Source organism: Protopterus annectens, chromosome 2.part1, assembly GCF_019279795.1.
Source record: "Protopterus annectens isolate FY-2018-M chromosome 2.part1, PAN1.0, whole genome shotgun sequence".
Classification (NCBI taxonomy): domain Eukaryota; kingdom Metazoa; phylum Chordata; order Ceratodontiformes; family Protopteridae; genus Protopterus; species Protopterus annectens.
The window spans coordinates 1037254077-1037270793 of NC_056729.1; the positions used below are offsets into that span (position 1 = coordinate 1037254077).

Here is a 16717-nt window from a genome sequence, read left to right on the forward strand (position 1 = left end):
ACCTCTAATTATCCTCGTACAGAAACACTGTATTATCTAGATGTAGGAAGCCACAACATTTAAAAATTGGCCCTATAAAGGTCTTGCATATAAGCGCAGTTATTTCTGAATCAATACTCTGAAGGGCTGGTCAGCCAAGCTTTATTTATAATGATACAGCATTTTTACTAATAGAAGTGATGTTTAACACAATGATAATTTCCTTGAGAGTATAGATCCCCAAGTCTTTCATCCAAAGTTCATTTTCTGACACAGATCCATTGAGATTTACCATCACATTAGAAGTAACTTCTGAAAAGTAGAAAACATACTCTATAACAAAGTGACCTCATATACTCCATGCCACACATATATCTGCAGTATCTGCATATGTATATATACATGCATATTTATACACACGAGTGAACACACACACACACACACACACACACACACACACACACACACACACACACACACACACACACACACACACACACACATATACTAGTGACAGTTGCATCAGAGATGGAATGGAACACAGCAGTAATTACTCCTGAAATGATAGTATTGCTAAGGTCATACACTTTACTATAATAAGTTGTACTCCTCTAATTTGTTTTATGTGAAACTGTACATGTTGTGAAAGGCTAAACAAGGCAAGACATCTGTTCATTCTTATCACAACTAGAAAGTAACAGAAATACATGTCTCCTGACAAAGTCTGTGCTTAAATACTTCTGCCATTTAGTTATTAAAACAAAAAAGAGCAAAAAAAAAAAACTGTCCCCTGTGTATGTCACAGTAAATGTCACAGACTTTGAACTTTGAAGGGGTGCATTCAGCTAACAGGGCTGACTTTACAGTTTGATGTTCCCCAGAAGGATTAATAGATATGGGGCCTCAGGAGGACCAGAAGTCAGCTAACAGCCAAACAGGATGGGGGTCAAGGTGCTCACCCATGACATTCCTGAATTCAATTAGTATTCTGAGCATTGCAGATGTTAAACCCCAGCTTGCTCATTTTTGGAAGGGGTAAGAGAGGGAATTTTTGTTTGCACAGTATTCCCTGTAGGTGCCCTGGGATCCCGTGGGCATATGAATGGTAGGTTAGTGACAGATATAACACAGTGGCTGGGTTCAGGAAGATATGTACTTGCAAAAGGATGAAGGAAGTACACATCCCTGTGTAGGAGATGGTTACAACAGGTAGGACCCAGGGGGGAAAAAGCTGTAAGGTAGGACTCGGGGAACAAAACTACTGTACCCATGGATTTTCTACCAATCTGTCACCCCTACTAGGATAAGTGAACAGCCATGGAGAGTAGGCAGGTCAGCAATGGCAGTCAATGTATTAACAAAGGTTTTAACACAGCCAGGGCCTTCTCACCCCTAAAAAAACAGGTCATCAGGTGTGGTGACAGGATTAATAAGGTTAGACAGCCTCCTAGATGGGATAGAATTAGGAAAGAAATGATCCAGCAGGACTGACAGAATCAGAAGAGCCCAGCAAGATTAAAATATCATTAACCATACAAATACTTACATGATTCAAAAGGTCTCCAATAAAATTAATAGAATAAGCAAGTCCACAAAATAAAACTCAAGATACAGCAACAGGCATAAAGCAGTTAGCAAAGCAATAATCCAAAACCATTTAAATCCATTGATACTCAGTCGAGGACAATAAAATTAATAGAATGAGCAAGTCCAGGCACAATGAATGGACTCAAGGGGTACACAACAGGCATAAAGGGGATAGCAAAGCAAGAGTACCAGACCCATTTAAACCCAGAATGATTAAAACAGACTAGGGCTCCCAGAAGAATAATTAGTCGGGAGGCCCAAAGCAGGATTACAGAGACTTACTGAATTATGAAGCCCAGGTTTTAATAATTCTCTTTCCTAAAATTCAGTTTGGTCTGTGTGCTCAAAAATGGGAATTTTAAGAAGATGTCTGTCAGTAACAGCAAGGTTTGCTGATGCCTAAAGCTGGCTATGTTAAATGCTCTGTACTTATGTGCTGTATAATAAATGCTGAGCATTTTAAAAACTACTGTCCTTTGTAAGAATTAAGAGCTAAGGAAATCTCCATTCTTTTCCAAGGAGTCCGCTGGCTAGGCTTAAAATAGCCCGGGCCACAAAGGAAGTCAGTCTAGTACTAAACTATGAACCTATGAAATGTCTTAAAAAAGATAGGCATGCTTACACTTAATGAGGGTAATTTTATCAAGTGGCTTTCCTCTGATCTTTGTTTGGTCACATTTTACAAAACTATGTAGACTTGAAAAGACTGCGCTGGCAGTACAGTGCACTGGTTGTTTTCACTTTCCTCAATGTAGTGTGACCATGAAGTTCATATAAATATAAATTAAGAAGGGGTATGCAAAATGGGAAAAATGGGTTGAGGATGGATGGGATGCAGTGGAGCTTGGCTGTGCAAACCCCTCCCCCCACATCTGTGAGGTTTATGTACATTATTGAGTTATGCTTCTCAATCTATAAAATTCAAAGACATGTGACTTGTTCTTGTATGAGTCAACAGAACACAAGTAAACGTAAAGGGCTGCCCCAAACATGGTAGCCCCAGTTACTGCCATCACTGCTGGAATAACTGCATGGTTAGGCCATAACAAGACAAATGTTTTAATCCATCAGAAGAAGAATTTCACATTTCTAAAAATGGAAAAGTGTTAAGTCTTACATTAGCATTTCTTCAGTACCTTTCTTAAAACAGTGGCAGTCATAGCCCTAAAGCACTGTATCTCCTTGCTTTTTCAGAAATTTGTAAGTGAACATTGTCAAATTTTAGACATCTATGATGAGCACTACAGTCTCATTCAGCTCGTTGATGAGAGGTATGGAACATCCAGCAATCGTATGGAACATCCAGCAATCTTTCAAGGTCAAATTGGCTCAGATGGCTGAAATGTTGTACAAATTCAACATACAGAACATCACTGCTGAAATAATTACATAATTAGGCTTAAACAGAACATGCTGGAGAAACAGGTATGTGTCCCAGAGATTGCCCCTCCTATGGAACAGGCTTCCCATCCATGTGAAGCTGAGTTTGTCTATTACCCAGTTTAAGCACAACCTAGACTAGTGGATGGGGAATAGGAAATTTACACCAGGCCTGGAACCCATGTCTCTTATGGACAGAAATAGCTTATAAATGCCTGATCATCAATGTCCTGTTTGGATACAGGATGTCATTATTCTTTCAGAAAACTTGGCTAGGATTAAAAAGGCCTCCGTGTGTCATTAGTCTAGTAACAATCTATGACTCTATGAATCTATACAATGTGCTGGCTCTGTCCACTTGGAATTTTCAGGAAAATTGAATATATGGTTGATGCTGATGGCTTTGCAGACATCAGTAAAGACAACATCATTATGTCTGTGATCATATAACTTAAGACAATCGTTTGCATGACCCCCATTTATGGTTTTGGTTTCAAGCTTCTTCAGATTTGTCTGGCAGTTAGTGCAGATTACTAAGAATACAAGCTGTTAGTAAGCTGTTCCATGTAGTATAGAGACTGATTCTCTCATCCTGCACTTGCCTAATGTGTGACTCTGCAAGTCACTTAACCTAAAAGTACTCCTGGGCCAAGCCTCAAAAAGGTCCATGTGGATCATTGCTTTACCCCAGTTTAAAATATTAGTGCACAGATTTTCTAACTGCTGGCTAAGATAAAATGTACAGTTTTTAAGTATGCCAGGAAAGACTATAATGAAAGAGGAGCAAAACATGCAAGTGTCATGAATTGTAGACACAAAGACACTGGAACACAGACAGGATGTAATACCTTTTATTGGACCAACATAGGTTTTGCAGTTACTCAGTCCTTTGAGCTGGCATGAGCCCTTCACTGGGGGGTTATTAAATTACTGATGTTAGATACAGTGCATTTGTGCCTAAAAAGGGGAGTGCAACATTTATTTCTAATTGATGAAAAAAATTAACTTGAAAAATGCCAGTGTGGGAAAAAATGTGCTGTGACTTACAGAGACACACTGTGTGTGTGTGTGTGTGTGTGTGTGTGTGTGTGTGTGTGTGTGTGTGTGTTGGGGTGGGGGATTTAATTTGACAATAAATCACAATACAAGAGATGTATAGGGCAGTCAGTTAGATCCAGAGTTAATTTGTAATTTTTCTTTTTCAGTTCTAAACAATCTGACTGAGGTAGATGTTTTGGTTAATGGAATATATGAATTTGAAAACAAATGTCCACTTTTTGGTGATTAGAAAAGGAAGGACTACCAAACGAAGAAGATATAGAGCCAGATCCAAAACGCATTGTCCTCAGAGTAAATGATTTAAGCCTGCCTCAATTCCAAAAGACTTGCTCTTGATGTAAGTGATCTATGTAAGACCTATTTATAAACAGGTTTATATCAGAGCCAAATTCCAAATGACAGTCTCCAAGCGACTTATTGGTATTTGCCAGGGATAAGTGGGTTGAGGACCCGGCCTACTCCGACCTACGCCAGGGATCCATGCTAACAGTGGGAGAGATATATGTGTCCCTATTGGCCAGAGTGGTGCTAAAGTAAATCCCAATAGTCCTGGGTGAATAAGCTACTGATTGTCTGGTGTCCAGCTATCCATCTTGGGTTACCTCCGATAGCTCTGTGGAGAGATAGCCAGGCATAAAACCAATCAACCTGCCAAACATGAACTAAGAATTGCCATACTCAGTGTAGGCTCACTGACAGGACAGTGCTTGGAACTGGATGACATGATGACAAGGAGGAGGTTGGACATCCTATGTATCCAGAAGACAAGGTGGAGGGACAGTGCAGCAAACCCACTTGGCTTGGGAAACAGCATCTACTACTCAGGAGGAGGACAGGCTAGACATGGTGTGGGAATTGTTGTGAGGGAGAGGCTTCAGAAGACAGGGATGTTATCAAAATTAGTGACAGACTCATGGCAATCAAACTCCAGTGTAATAACAGAGCAGTATCATAATCTCAGCTTGTGCCCCACAGCAGGGTTGTGATAGTGAGGAAAATAGTACATTCAGACAGCAGTTGCAGGAAAATAGTACATTCAGACAGCAGTTGCAGGACTTACTAGATAAAGCAGGACAACAGGATTTGGTATTGATAATGGGTGACCTGAATGCACATATTGGGACATGCAGAACAGTATATAAGGACTGCCTGGGTCCACATGGGAGGAGAAATAGGAGTAAAGAAGGTGAGGCCATTCTAGACTTCTGTCTGGCAAATTGCTTGATAGTAGCCAACACATGGTTCAGAAAAGAGAGGCAGTCATACGATCACATACAAATGTGGCCAACATGCAACTCGGGCAGATTTCCTCCTAGTAAGGAAAAGGCAAGGGGTAGAATTAGCAATTGCAAAGTCATCCCTAGTGAAACATTTGACCCACAGCATAAATTATGGTTGCCACAATCAGTTGCAAGTAGTGGTCAGAAAGGACTCTAAGGTCAACAGAGACCAGGATGAAGACCTGGAAGTTGACTGGAGAGAAAGCACAACAGTTCAAGGAATTATTCAGGAATCTAGCATCTCAAGAAGAAGAGGAAATAGGTGGAGCTGAAGAAGAATGGCAGTGCCTCAAAACAGCATGTGTGAGGACTACAGAACAGATATGCGGCAGTCTGCCGCTGGCAGAGCCACGAAAATAAGGTACATAAGGAAAGGTGTAGGTGGAATGCAGAAGTCTAGGAAGTCACCAAAAGAAAGGAGTGCAGGAAAAAGTGGGAGACAGAATAGAAAGACCAGGGTAGGAAGGAATATTGGTTGGCTAACCAAGAAGCTAAGACAGGAGTGGCAATAGCTAAGAACAAGGTATCAGAAGCACTCTACCAACTTCTGGAAAGTGACTGAGTGGATGGCACAAAGAAACTCTATCAGGTTGCAAGGCAAAAATAGAAAGAGAAAGAAGATAGTCAGATACCCTTCATAAGAGATGCCAGCAACAACCTGCTCATTAGTCCACATGACATTAAAGGTAGATGGAAGGAGTACTTCCAGCAGTTTCTGAATGACGAAAACCCCACAGAAACTGTCTTGCTCCACACACAGCCTATGGTGAGAGAAGAGGAGGAGCCCATCCTAAAAGAAGTAAGAGCAGCACTAAGGAAAATGAAGTCAGGGAAAAAATCAGGCTCAGATGAGGTCACAGCAGACATGATCAAGAAGTTGGGTGAGATACAGGAAAATATCTCCTGAGGGTGCTCATAGCAGTACAGAGTGAAAGACACAACCCAGATGACTGAAGAATAAGTATACTAGTGCCAGTGTTTCAAGAATAATGAGGACATTCACAACTGTGGCCAGTAAAGAGGTATCAAACTCCTTTCACACTGCATGACAGCTCTGGAGAGGGTGACTGATGAATACACAGAGCAGTAAAAAGTAAGATGGGAAATAAGCAGTTTGGATTCAGATCAAGATGCACCACAACTGACCCGATGTTTGCAGTGATACAGATACTTGACAAGAAGCTAGAATAAGGAAAGAGTCCAACTTGGCTTTACTAGACTTGGAGAAAGCATATAATAAGTTCCAAAGAAAGATGATTTGGGCAGTCCTGCTGTGGTGTGAAGTTTCAGAAACATTGGTATAATTAGTGCAAGCTATGTACAAGGATGCAATGACTCAAGTACAAACAGTGTTCGGTCTTACAGAGGGGTTCCCAGTTGGAGTGGGTGTGCATCAGGGTTCAGCACTGAGCCCACTGCTGTTCATACTGGTGATGGACTACATTAGCAAACAGGTCAGAGGAGACAGATCAACAAAGCTGCTGTATGCAGATAATGTGGCATTACAGACTCTAAGCAACTACATCAGCATAGGGTAGGTAATGGAATGCAAAACTGAAGGCACATGGGATGAAACTGAGTGCAGAAAAGACAGTTGCAATGGCAGTAAATGGAGGAAATCAAAAGAAGCTGAAAACTGAGATAGAAGGGAAAACAGCGGTTAACAGCTTTAAGTATCTGGCAGTGGTGGCTGACAAGAAGGGACATCTGAATGAGGAGGTTAAAGCTAGAATCAGAGGGGCAGCAGACAAATGGCACAGAGTGTCAAGGGCAGTGTATGACAGAAGAGTTCCAAAGAAGCTGAAAAGTAAGGTGTACAAAATAGTGGTGCGAACAGTATTTCTGTATGGTACAGATATCTGGGCAGTAAAGGCAGAATAATTGAGGAAGGTAGAGGTGATGGAGATGAACTGCCTGAAATGGTGGTAAGATGCATGCTGTGGGACAAATGAAGAAAAGAGGACATAGGTGGAGAAGCTAAAGTAGCTCCAATTACAGGAAAGACCAAGGAGAACAGATTATGTTGGCTTGGACATGACAGGAAGGCAATCTCGTGAAGAAGATTTAGGACAGACAGGAAGAAGGCAAGAGGACACGAGGGCATCCAGCAAAATCACAGTGCTTATCAAAAAGTTTGATACAGACACTTTAAGCTGGAAAACAAGGTCAAGAAGACAACCTTGAAGGTGTTTTGTTGAATCAATGTTCTGTTTCAAACCAAATCCATTCATAATAGGTAAAAACTCTTGAACAAAAGCAATAGCTTTATCTTCAATTCTGATATTAAAATCACTAATAATTAAAAAAGTGAATATGTTAACACACAAAGTAAAAAGAAATCTACCAACTCTTGCAAAAATGGTTGACAGTTGCCTGGAGGGCAGTATATGACAAAGCATCAAAATAAGGAAAAATAAGGAACAATTTTGTAAAGCAAATTCAAATGAATTACATGACCTAGTCAAAATATGACTGAACTACAGACTATCACAATAAATGATGGTGATATCACCTCCTGTACGAGTGGGTCTGCAATAATGAAAAATGTTTACTCCAGATGGAACAAGAGCAGAAAGAATAGGGCCACATTTGTCATTAAGCCATGTCTCTGTAACAAAGGCTAAATCATGGTTGCAAATTACATCAGATAAAACAGTTGTCCTATTTACAACAGAACATGTGTTAAAGTAAACAGCACATGTTAGAAAGTTATTAACAGTTGTGCTGAGTAATGGAATGTGTGTTAAAATACACTAAGGGGAGGTCTATGGTGAGTTCAATCACACCTCCTAATTATTACAGGTATGGTGCCAGAAGCAACATGAGAATTAAAACAAGTTGGAAAATTATAATGCCATGGTCAATGTCTTTGACTAAAATGTAATGTATGGCAGTAGGCATAAACAGTAGGAGGAAGCTCAGATTTAGTGAAAAGATGTAGAACAAAAAGCTGATCCAAAGAGTATGAGGTAATCATTATGAACAAATTAAAAACTAAATATATATAAAAAGTAAAGGTATGCAAAAATTAACAAATAGAAATACAAAATCCAGACAAGACTTGTACAAGTCAGAGATTAATGTACATAGTTAATAAACAATAAATAGATTACAGTTCAGTAAAAAAAATGCAAAATTATTGACTACATCCAAAAAAAAAATAAGACAAAAACGCAGTCAGTTCCCAGTAACAACCTAAATCAATTAAAATAATAAGTGAATAAAGGAGGTTAAGAACAAAAATCCAATGGCTAATTAATCTGATTGTCCAAATGTCCACCTGTAATCCAAATTTAAGTACTTTATAAAGTAAACATAGAAATGTTAGTGTGTTATAATGCCCATAAAAGTTTCTTTCGAAATAAAAATGTATAATGAGGTATGAATTCCAAAACAATGAACTACAACAGATTCTTCAGAATCTATGTCCAAAGCTGTTCAAAGGTCTACCAGCTGCTGTAGATCTGTTGTAAAATAATTTAACGAGAGACTATAATCCAAGACAAAACTAACAATCATCCAAGTGCCCCACAGACATAGCATAAGCATTTGGTCCAAGCACCGCATGGAAGCCCTAGTAGGACAAATGCTCCATAAAATTGTTTCACGTACAACTCTAGCTAATCTGGACATTAGACACTCACATGCACACTGTCTGTCTCTGAGTTATAAGTCAAAGGAAACATTCCACACTAGTATTTTTAAAGTTTTTTTTTTTAGCCAGTTGGAAATAAATGATGTACTTTTCCCTTTCTAGCACAAGTGGATATGTAAGCACTCATTATAACATCAGTAATTTAATAATTCCTGGCAAAGGTCTCATGCCAACTCACAGCTCAAAAGATTGAGGAATTGCATAATCTACATTGATCCATTAAATGGTATTTCATCATGTATATGTTTCAGTGCCTTAGTGTTTTCTGATAGTGGACCAACATGGCATTATTTAATGTTTTTTTTTCTTTCAGGGATGGTAGGAAAGAGGGATTCAGAAAGTTTATAAAAAAAACAAGTGCAGTTTTATTGGTTGCAGTTTTGGATTTCCTGTCTGTTAATTGTGAAGCAATGCACATGAAAAAATGTCCCATGAACTACAATAACAAAAGTTTAAATATGTAAATATGACAGTAATTGTTTGATCCCAAATGTTGTCTACTGAATACAAAAGAAAGTAGCAAAGGTCATGAATGTATGTATACATCTTTCATTTGGTACAGGATTTAGAGTGCTACAAAAGTAAAACACACACCTGTTCTGACCTAGTTTCATATTTTAGTTTTTAGACTTTACATGGAAATATCTAAAAATGTAGAAGATGCATTTCACAAAGTCCATATTTTGAGGCAATAACACATTTCAACACAATTTATTTTTCTTTATTTAAATGGGCATGTACCCCTTTTTACAGTTCCTGTGTTGTCCATTACCTTACTTGGATAGAAGGAAGTTTCTTTGCTCACCAGTGGGAAGCTGTAGTAATTGGTTGTTTGGGACCATTTCCAGCTCTTTTGTAGTTCACTGTTTAAAATCCGCGTTTGCGGCTTTTGGCACGTCGGATAGCGCAGCACCCACCACAGTTAAACAAGGTTAAACTTTTCTGGCTCCGCCAAGTCTGTTCTTCAAATTTTCCCTTAAGGAAGCTCTACTCTTAGTAAAACCAGACTACTCACTGTATTATAAGCCTAGCACTTGTTCTCAATACTTCTCTACTAAGTAAGCACTAGTAAAGCACTACATCTACTTACCACCCTGTGAATACCCACTTCCCTTAAAGGTATACCACTCCCTTATACTGTTCTAGCATGTCGAGTGGTAGATTACTGGCATCGTCTCCAGTTCAGCTGGTCAATCTGGGCATCTTGAGACAATGCTACAATTGTCTCACAACCCTCTCCTCCTTCCAACAAACACAAATACATGTGAGAGATGCAACTATATAGCCAAACTGGAAGCTGAACTCTCTCAACTCAGGGCTGGCATGACCAGACAGGAGGAGATGGCAACCACACACACAACAATCCCAGTTCCACATAGACCCACCACAACTGCAAACCAAACACATAAAAACACAAAGACGGCTCTAATAAAAACTTACCAAAACAACAGAGGCTCCCAAAGCAGACATCCAAAAATCCACCACCTCAAAACAAAACACATGCAACACATACTTCAATAAATCAGTGTGTCGACCAATGCAGCCCCTTAAGGCCAAACACCTTGCCTGACACACTAGTAATAGGTGACTCCATAGTCAGACACACTGATGTCCCACTGACCAGGCTGAACAAGGAGAAGGTGACTGTGAGCTGTCTATCATAACACACACACTCAGGTCACTCCAAAGCAAGTACAAATATGACTCCGTCATTGTCCATGCTGGTGTGAATGATCTGAGACGCACTCTCCCTGGACTACATGAAAAGAGACATAGAGGAGCTCTCCGATTATGTAGCCCAGGCTGGTATGACCCTGACCCTGAGCAGCATCTTGCCCTCACCAAGAATGACACCACAATACAAAGACAAGATGATCAGCTTTAACAATTGGCTCAAGTACTGGTGTCATTCTAACAATTTCTGTCTGCCTGGGATGATATGTTGGACAAGCCATGCTGCAAGGGATGGCTTACACCTGTCACCACTGGGCTTCGGATATTGGCTAAGGCTCTTCCCACCCCATAGTGCCAGGCTCAAAAGACAAACCCACCCCCTTCGAAAAACAAAAAGGGAAAAAACTGAGGGTAATGCTGCTCAACGCCAGCAGACTCAATCTCCAGATGCAGGCACTTGATGCACTCCTCAGCATGGAGAACATCGGCGTCTGTGCAGTAACTGAAACCTGGTTCAGCACCCCAGTGCTACCAGGCTATACCTCGACATGCCAAACCTCGATATCACATTTTTTTCCACAAAACCGGGCGAACCACAAGGAGGAGAGTGTCCATATTCATACATGAAGCATCAGAGACCATACAGGTGCAACTAACCTATACAACTGGTAGCATGTTACAGACCACCCTCCCAATCTCAAGAACCCAACTCAGCCTTCCTGAAGACATCGGAGGACATGAATGTATCACAAAATACCATCATACTGGGAGACTTCAACTACCCAAACATAGATTGGGTACATTGTTCCTGGAATTCATAAATTCAAATGCACTGGAACAACTAGTCACCTCTCCCACTAGAGGAGATAATATACTAGACCTGATCATCACAAACATGGGGACAAAATGCTCCACACCGGAAGTATACCCCTCACTAGTGAGATCTGACCACAAACTAATCACCCTGGATATACATATCCCACCTCCACCCCCAGCACAAAAGACCACAGTGAAAAACTTCTCAAAAGCAGACTTCACTCTTCTTAAGACTGAGATGGTATCCTTTAAGCCCACTGTGCCAGTGGATACCACATCCCACAATGCGGAATCCTTCACAAATGGTTTCTATGGACATCTCCAAGAATGTATGGATCATGCAATCCCAAACAAATCCAAGTCCCTCTCCACCAAAGTAAGCGTCCTGTCTGGTGGACCTCAGCCATAAACAAATTGTATAACAAAAGGAAGCTACTGCACGACAGGAGCGAAATCCCATGAAGGGAAGACATCTCTGATCATCATTAGCAGAAAACTACGTTCTCTCATAAAACATCCAAGGCAAACTTTGAGAGAAAAATCGCTAAGGACACTAAAGATAACCACAAAGCCTTCTTCAGCTATCTTAGAAACATGAAACCCTCAGATATGCTCAGAGTTGGTTCACAACAACAAAAATACACTGAACCCACAGATATTGCTAACATTCTGGCTGACAGGTTCAGTGCAAATTTCGCCTCCTTCACCCCAAAGAAGAAATACTTATCCCAGCTGAATGTAATCTCCTGTCATCTCAGATGTCCAAGTGAGAGCCCCTAAACAAAGCAAAACACACAGCATCAATGGGACCTGACGGTATCGTGAACTCAAGAGGAGCTAAACCCACACATAAAAATGCTATTTAACCTTAGCCGGATATGTACCTGAACACTGGCATACAGCAACAGTGGTCCCACTCCACAAGGAGGGTGCCTCTACAGACCCTGGAAACTACCGCCCCATAAGCTTGACTAGCCTGGTCTGCAAAGCTATGGAAAGAATCATTATGGAACTCATAAACGGAGACATAGGGAACCTACAGACGCTTGACCCCACCCAGTTCGGCTTTGTAAAGGGCAGATCCTGCCTTTTAAACCTGGTTGACTTTTTCGAAACAGTCACTAGAGCCATTGATGAGGGCAAAGCAGTCCATACAGCATACCTGGACTTGGCTAAGGCCTTTGACACAATACCCTACTCAGGCATCATAGATAAGCTAAACAGCTTAAAAGTAAACCCTTATGTCACTAGATTGGTTGCAAACTGGCTAAAGGACAGAACCCATAAAGTTAAAATTGCTGGAGCAATGTCTGACTCAAAGCCAGTCACAAGTGGTGTCCCACAGGGATTTGTCCTGGGACCCCTCTTGTTCGGCATTTATTTCTCAGATGTTAAAGCAAACATGGGAGGGCTGTGGCTGACAAAGTTCGCAGATGACTGATACACCAGCAGATACACACATCCTACAAAAGGCCTCACTGAACGGACAACTGGTGAACTAAATGCCAAAATGTATAGTCATCCCTTTTGGAAAAACAAAGTAACCACAAATTATCACATAGACAGCATCCCACTGAGTAAAAGTAATCAGAGACCTAGGGACCCAAGTAGACAGCAACCTCTCATTTGACACCCACATTGCCAAAGTGGTTAGAAAAACATTCTACCTTGCACACCTCATCATGAAGGGTTTCACATCCAGATCCAAGGATGTCATTGTACCCCTATATTCCTCCCTCATCAGACCCATGATTGAGTACAATGCCCCATTTGGTATGTACCTCACCCGGCACTTTAACAGCTGGAGAGACCACAAAAGTACCTCACCAAAAGGATCAAGGGTCTCCAACATATGTCTTATTCTGCCAGACTAAAGAAACTTCAGCTCTATTCAGTAGCATACCGCCTGCTCAGAGGTGATCTCTGCCTGAAGGCCATGTCCAACCAGGATCTGATGGACATGCTCCACCTCAAAAATCCAAATCCACCAGGACCACGAGAGCTAAAGACTTAAACCTCGGCACAAGTATGAATAGGACATGCAGGAGGGATAGATTCATAACCCAGAGGCTTCCCATGCTTTGGAACAGGATCCCAGAGCCCCTCACTGACTCTCTTCAAGAGAAATCTTGATGAGTGGATTGGAGATGGGTCACATCTGTGTCACTGCTAGACAGGGGCACAGTAAACTAATTCTATTATATAGGGGACCTTCACTGTGTCACTACTAGACAGAGGCACAGTATTCTTGATTTATTCTGTACATTTTTGTACCATTTCATGGGGTGGCAAAAGCCACATCACTATGGCTAGGCTTACAAATGCCCCAGGGCAGATAGCCTAGTACTATACTATGAAACTATGAAACATACAACCCAGAAGATTTGTCTGGTTAAGTAGGTTTCTTGAAAGTCACACAGTAGGCAAATGGAAGTGGGAAGAGTCAAACCCTGCAGTTATGACTACAAGATACAGCTCATTCACAGCATTTGTACTAGATGTCAGACCAAATGTTATGAAATTCTGCCAACAAAACATATTACAGTGCACTGTGACAATCTGTACACTATCAGAATATCTTCTCTGGCACAGTAGTGCCCCTCCTGTGAGCATATACACTTTTTAATAATAAATAAAGCTAGTCATGCACTCCCTTCATAAAATAAGCCTAGCAGTTCTATATTCCTGCACCAACTCACTTCATAAGTGTTGTGCTAGATGAACTCCATTCACTACACCACTGTGTTGTCTGGAAGCTGTATAAATGGTGCGAGCATCCATTTTCACAGAAAATCACCAGATGTCTTAATAGAGCATTCCTCATTCTTATTACTGTAGTTATTTATGCCACAAAAATGGATTAGTCCTTAGACCCATTACTAACTTTTTGTGAAACAAATGTGTCTAGAATGATGTCAAGTTATGCTTATACAATGTACAATTATCAATGTATAGTTATATAGTGTAAATGCTACCTTGCAAGTTTAGTAAAAAAACACTTTCACATTGTTTACTTTGCTGAGCTTGAAAACAAACTTTTGGTACTCATTATGTTCCAAGACTAAAGCAATGCTTTTTGGAATATAAAAGTTATCCAGACAATTGAATAGATAAGACTGGTATAAACACTGAGGTGGCACCTAAGTTAATACACTTAGGTCAGGAGCTAGCATGTCACAAGTGGTATGACAAGCTGGTACTGAAGCTTAAAGATTGCCCAAGTAGCTATGGAACATCTGAAGAATTAATCGTTACTATCAAGTCCATTCAGTTAAAACTACTGCTAAACAGTTGGTAGTGATAAGCTGTCTCTGCATTCTGACTTTTCAGAAGCAGAAATGGTCTTCAAATCAACACATTTTGTAGACAGACTCAGATGCTCCACCCATCACTGTCAGCTACTACTGTATTAAAATGGCCTTCCTTTATTTGCTGACTTGCACCATCACTTTTGCACTGTACATAAGCAAATACAACAGCATTCTGGAAAATATGTTTTGTGGCCTGGCTGGCCTCATTATCTCCTGAAAAGAGATTTGTGCATCTCTAAGCCCCTCCTTTAGAAGTGCAAAAGAATAAAAATACCATGTGACGGACTACTGACTCAAATTCTATCTCTGTCTCCCTTAACCCCTCTTAAAATTGGTGAGTTTTGGAGAAAAGGTGATGAATTACACTTAATAAGTAATGACAATAGACTGTTATAGACTTTTTCACTTCAGAAAATGTATATTGATATATTTTCTTATTCTGTAAATGTCTCATTAACAATATTAATATTTTAAAAGTATCTTTGGTTGTCCCTGATTCTGTTGAGAATTGTTTCTGATTCATTGACAGCTATGGCTGCACAGCAATAGACCCATTTTAAGTCTGCAGGGAATGCTAAAATCACAAAACTGGGGAAATGTATTACATTTTTAGGCGACATATAAACTTTGGGGGCATTCCTACCTCTTCATGTTTAAATGCTAATATTAAGTTAACATGAATTCTAAGACCCTAGTAGGAAACAATTTTAATATGATGTTTTGAAGCAATTTTGATGGCACTCGTCACTTATTTGTCAAACTGATGACTTGCTTGCAAATGTGGTGCACAACTGCATGTTTATTACTGTACAGTACACACAATTGTATTCAGCAATAGCTCTAGCTTTCTGCAGATTTCTGCACAGTACTTAACATCTCTGGTCTTAGCATGATGATTTACTCTTTATACCAACCCTGAAAAAAGTTTCAGAAGAAACTTACTACATTATCAAGATTCAGTAAAGCAATACAGAAATAACCTTGCAACCACATCATGTACCAATATAGGTATTTGGTAAAAAAAAAAAAAAAACAAATTAAGCTTATTTATTTATTTATTTACATACTTTAAGTTTGTTAAATGGGTAGGTGGACTATTCCAGAAGGCCATTTACATGATGTTAACCAAAGGCACAATAATTGTTTTACAGTCAGAAAAGCAATAAATTAAAGTCAGCAAAAACATAAACACTTGTAAACAGCATGCAGGCAAGCTGTTCCATACTTAGGTTTCATATTTCATTTCTGCTAATTCTTTCATTCAGCATTAGTACTGCACACTCTCAAGTAGCTCTCCAAGGTTAAACATTTTAGCTAATGTACTGCTGAAAATCCTGATACTCTTGTGTTGTTTTACTCAACAAGTATTAGAGTATCAGTCATACAGATAACTCGTGTGGGATTTATGCTGCTCATTTCATTGTGTGGTCACACTAGACAGTTGCGATACCTTTGCTCTTTTGTACTAACTGGCTGTTGTGACACAGAATACAGTTTGTCTTGTGCTAAACCAGAATTCAGAAATGCATCAAACACTGAGCTGTTCTGTTTGCAGCAGGATTATCTTACTGTGTTATGACACAGCAGTTCAGGGACCAACGTAGTGATGTAGAAGAATGAAGACTCCAGCACCACACCAGTCTAGCTGACAAAGGCTGCACTGGCAGTCCAGGGGTGCAACTGATGCTAATTAAAACTCCCTCCAAAATGCTTCAAAAATGTATTCAAAAACAATTGCTAAAATATCTCCTGCAGGAAGATTCTATCCCCCACACAACATGGCTTCCATCCTTCCCATAGTGCTAACATTGTATTTCTAACCTATATAGATACTATCAGTGAAGAGAGAGATAACAGCAAACTAGTCTCCTCCTTATTTCTAGACTTTCTTAATCCATCGACACATTCTGTCACAACAAATTTCTTCTTCAAATTTTCTCATTAGGTCTGTCTCAGCCCAACCTTCTATGGTTCAA

At 40.0% G+C, this 16717-nt stretch overlaps 1 protein-coding gene across 2 annotated transcripts in view; it reads right to left on the minus strand.

Annotated features, from left to right (window-relative positions):
- The window catches only part of SORBS2 (sorbin and SH3 domain containing 2), a 3647154-nt gene that overhangs the window by 1186302 nt on the left and 2444135 nt on the right, over nt 1-16717 (minus strand). The gene's annotated exons all lie outside the window — the stretch shown is intronic.